Raw genomic sequence first — 5,170 nt, forward strand, 5'->3', positions numbered from 1 at the left:
TTATATATACATTAAATAGAAAAGTATATTATATCATATATATATATATATATAATAATTAAGATATATATCTAATATATATAAAAAAAAACATATAAAATAATATAATATATATAATGATTATATATAAAAAAAAAAAAAAATATATTATATATATTATATATATTATATATATAGAAGTATATATATACTAAGCAAGTATAGACATATTGATATATATATTAGATATATATAAATAATAGTAATATATAATATATATATATATAGATATATATATATATATGGGAGAATATATATATATATGATCAGATATATATATAATATATATGAGATGATATCTATATCTAAGTATCTACTATCTATATATCTCTATCTATCTATCTATCTATGCTACTTATCTATTATATAGATATACATATAATATTATAATAGAATATATATACATTATATATATATATATATCTATATATTTATTATATATATATATATATAATATATTTATTCTACTATATATGATTGTATATATATATATTATATATAATATATATTATATATATATATATATATATATATATATGTGTGTGTGTGTGTGTGTGTGTGTGTGTGTGTGTGTGTTATGTGTGTTTGTGTGTGTGTGTGTGTGTTTAACAATATAAAATATATATATATATATATATATATATATATATATATATATAATATATAGATATATATAGATATCTAACTATTTATATTTCTATCTATCTATCTATTTATCTATCTATATAAATATATATATGTGTGAGTGTGTGTGTGTGTGTGTGTGTCTAACAATCTATCTATCTATACCTATATCTATATCTATATATACACACACAAATATATATTCATGTTTGTGTGTATGTATATATATAAGTGTGTGTGTGTGTGTTTGTGTGTGTGTGTGCGTATGGTTGTGTTTATATATATGTATGCAAAGCACTTAACACTATCTAGGCTACCATATGTTAGTGTAACATAACCTTACTTTAGCTGCAACATTTCAATCTGACCACCAATCGCTACTTACACAGCCCACGCCTGCTCAGTCTGGTGCACACACTGGTGCGCGAGAAGCATAAGACTGGCCGAGGGACAGCTGCGTCTCGCGCTCGCTGCCTCTCCCGACGCCGAGGCCAGTGCGCTCGGCCGTCCCCTGCCACGCCCGGTAGCAGGTTTAACCCCGCCCCTTTTTGGAAACCACGCCCACAAGCTTGAAAATCTGTCGGTCTGATAAGAGTGAGAGGAAAGAGGAGGAAAAGATTTTTAAAAGGATAGATTAAGAAAGAGGAGGGAGGAGGAAAGGAAAAAAAAAAGGAGAGCAGGATGGAAGGGAAAAAAAGGGAAAATGAAAAGATCTTTCGGATTCCTCTCAGGGGACTCATTCCCCCAGTGCGTCGATGTATTTCCCTCGACTACGCCCAAAAAGGCCCTTTCCTCTTTTACCCCTTTGCTGCATTCCTTTTCGAATTTCTTCCCCACTTTCCCCCTTGGGCGGTTCAAACCATCTCGTTTGCCTCTCTAGTCCTGTCCCCAAAAACCTGCGAATGCCTGTCCTTCGAGCATTTTTTTTTTCACATTGCCTTTCTCGTCAATCGTAACGAAAAAAGCTTTTTTCCTTTCGGCGATTTCCACCTCAGCCTCTTGTTTTTTGTCAGGGGACGTTCCATCCCAGACAGCATAGCCGCCTCACCACAATTTTAAATTTTCCTTTGTCTTTGCAAAAAACCCCTGTCGCAATCACTCCACCTTTCCCATCTACCCTTACTCTTTTTTTATTTTTTTCCCCATTCCATACTCGGAAAATCCCCCCAAATACCAAATCATAAAACTTTGCCCCTTACTTTGTACCCTAATGTCCCCTCCCCACACTTTTGGGGCACAAGACCAGTTTTTGGTTTAACTCATTTTATACCCCCCTTTTCCAAACATCCCGTCTCCCCAGCTGTGCTGAAACTTTTCCGCCCCTGCAGCATAACACCACACATCTGCAAACATCGTAGTCCATGGAGGCTCTTTTTGTATCCCCTCAGTCATCTATCCCTCATAAACAATAAAAAAGGTTTTATCCCTTGGGGCAAATCTACTTTCACTCTACAGATTCCGTCGTTTTCCCGCCCCAACGTTACCCCTTTAGCTCCTTATACATTATCCTTTAAAAACGTTCCGTGGTGAAGGATATGTAGATGAAGGCAAAAATGACTTTTTTCTCCGAAATTTTTGCAGTTTTTCACATCGCTCTTGTTTGAAAACGGGGGCCATTTTTTCCTCCATTCTTCTGGCTTTTCTCAAATTTCCCGAACATTTTGTAATGGGTTTAGGGGCATTACGGATCTATAGCTTTTTTTCCTTTTATCTTTCTCATAGCCTTCATTTTCTGCTAATTCTTCACTCCTGATTTCCAATTTCTGCGTCCTTTAGCTCTTTTCGTTTTATTTCAACATCAATTCCTCAAAATACTACTTCCATCTTCTCAGGATGTCCTCCTCACCTGTCAAAAATTTTCCATCTGCATCCTTTATCATTTTTACATACTGTAAATCTCCCATTTCTGTCTCTTTGTCTGGCCAGTCTATGGAGATCTTCCTCTCCTCTTCCTTCTTTGTCTTATAATAATATTGATACCAATAACAATAATAACGATGATGATGAGAGTAATAGTAAAAAATGTAAAAAATAATAATAATGATGATGAAATAATATAAAAATAAACAACAACAACAACAAAAATGATTATAATAATAATAATAATAATAATAATAACAACCATAATAATAGTAATAATAATAATCATAATAATGATGATAATCATAATATTAACAGTGCTAAGGATAATAATAAAATCAATAATAACGATATCCATAACAATAATAGTCATCAAAATAATGATAACCATAATGACAATAATAATAATAATAACAATGGTAATGATAACGATAATATATAGTAATATTAATAACAGTATAATGATACTACTGATTACAACAATAATAATAATAATAATGATATTAATATCAATAATAATGATATTAATAATAACAATATTAATGATAATAATATTAATAATAATAATAATAATAATAATAATAACAATAAAAAAAATACTACTAACAGTGATAATTATAATAATGATAATAATAATAATAACAATAACAACAACGACAACATCAATAATAATAATATATAGTATTAACATTATAATAATAATAATATTCAAAATAATAACAAATATAATAATAATGAATATAATGATGATGATAATAATAATAATAATAACAATAGTACCAACAACAACAATAACAATAATGATGATAATAGCAATATCAAAAACAACAGTAATATTGATAATACTATTCATAATGATATTAATGATAACGGTAATAATGATAATGAAAATAATAATAATGATAATAATAATAATGATAATAATAATAATGATAATAATGATGATGATGATAATAATGATGATGATAATAAAGATGATGATAATAATGATGATGGTAATAATGATGATGATAATAATGATCTCCCTGGAGACATTAGAAACCACTGAAGCGTGTCGCATGGCTCGGCTGAATGGTAATCAAGTCTTGCGTCGCTCCATGGTGCGTTAGGGTTCTGACCACTGCTGAGAATGGACAAGGAACAGTCATCAGGAATCTGCTGAGGAGGTTGAAGGCCTTTTTCTTGGTTAAACGACCTTCGCCCTGTCTTACAAGCCCTGAGGAAAGGCTAACTCTAAGCCCTCTCACAGATGACGTGCACAGTCCGATCAGCGGATGACGGATCATTAAGATCATGTTGGGGTTCTGAAACGGTGGGGGAGTATTTGAGCAGTTGTACCAGGTAGACCCTGAAACAGTTAGCTTGGATGCAAGCGATGTCAAAGTGCCTGTGCCGGACCAACCCATCAGCGAGGAACCTCCTACCCTAACAGAGGTTAGGATTGCGATTTCCAAGCTGAAGAGTGGGAAAGCTGCAGACATATGTGATACCCTGCTGAACTGCTAAAAGGGCTGGGGTGAACCTATGTCGGGACTGGCATACAGTCCTGACTCGCCATTGGCAGTGGTACCATTCCCCCTGGACCTGCTGAGGGCCTGTTATCCCTCTCTGGAAGGGGGAAAGGGGGGATCGTTGGGATTGTAGCAACACCGAGGCCATGACTATGTCAGCATACCAGGCAAGGTTCTCGCCCACATTCTCTGAAACGGATCCTCAACCACCTATGAGGCATCGAGACCGGAGCAGTCTGGATTTACTCCTGGCATGTCCACAATAGACTGTATACTAGCGCTTCGGGGGGGGAAGGGTTTTTAAAAATTGATGGAAACCGCGTGAGTTTGGTCGTGAGTTGCTTGCAACCTACATCGACCTCAAGAAGGCGTTTGACTCGGTGCATCGTGAATCGCTATGGGAGATCCTGAGATCTCAAGGGATATCCGGTCTGAGTCCTGGAGTCACTGGTGGCGGCTCTTGATGCATTTAAGCAATGAGGCGAAGCCCATAGGTCCTAGAGGTCTCCTGGACCAAGATAAAGATCAGGACTTTAGGGGCCTGTTAGGGGAAAACCCGTTCAGTCGATCCATGCTTGCAGCGAGGAAGTTACAGAGAGTTTTCATACCTTGTTAAGCGTTCGTCCATATCTCTGGGCTGTCAGGGCAAGAAGTCATAGACGGATTGGTTTGGGACAACAGGAGCCATGAACTCCGATCAACAAGATTGCATTGGAGATGTTTGGTACCTATGCAGAAGAACCCAAGCTGTGTCTTCAAGGCCTTGTACTGCCAGTTTTGCCCTATGGAAGGTAAACTGGACGCATCCATAGTGTTCTTGGAGTCTCGGCTTGATGTTCTTTTGTAACAAGTCCCTTCGCCGGAATCATGGGGTACAGTTGGGAGGACCACGTGGTCCAACCGGCGGTTACACAGTGAAACTGGCATGGGACTGATTACTTGCATAATCCGGGATCGCCAATTAGTTATATTGGCATCTAGCTCGTTTCTCATCAGGTTGTCTCTTGCGAGAACAACCCTGGGGTGGAGGATGTGGCCTATCGGATCGACCAGGGATCAGGGCTTGGGGCAGCTCAACGAGACCATGTCGCCGAGTTTTTTTTTTTGCAGATTAGAAATGGGGCCGTGAGCCTGCC

The sequence above is a fragment of the Penaeus monodon genome, chromosome 40, assembly GCF_015228065.2.
Source record: "Penaeus monodon isolate SGIC_2016 chromosome 40, NSTDA_Pmon_1, whole genome shotgun sequence".
Classification (NCBI taxonomy): Eukaryota; Metazoa; Arthropoda; class Malacostraca; order Decapoda; family Penaeidae; genus Penaeus; species Penaeus monodon.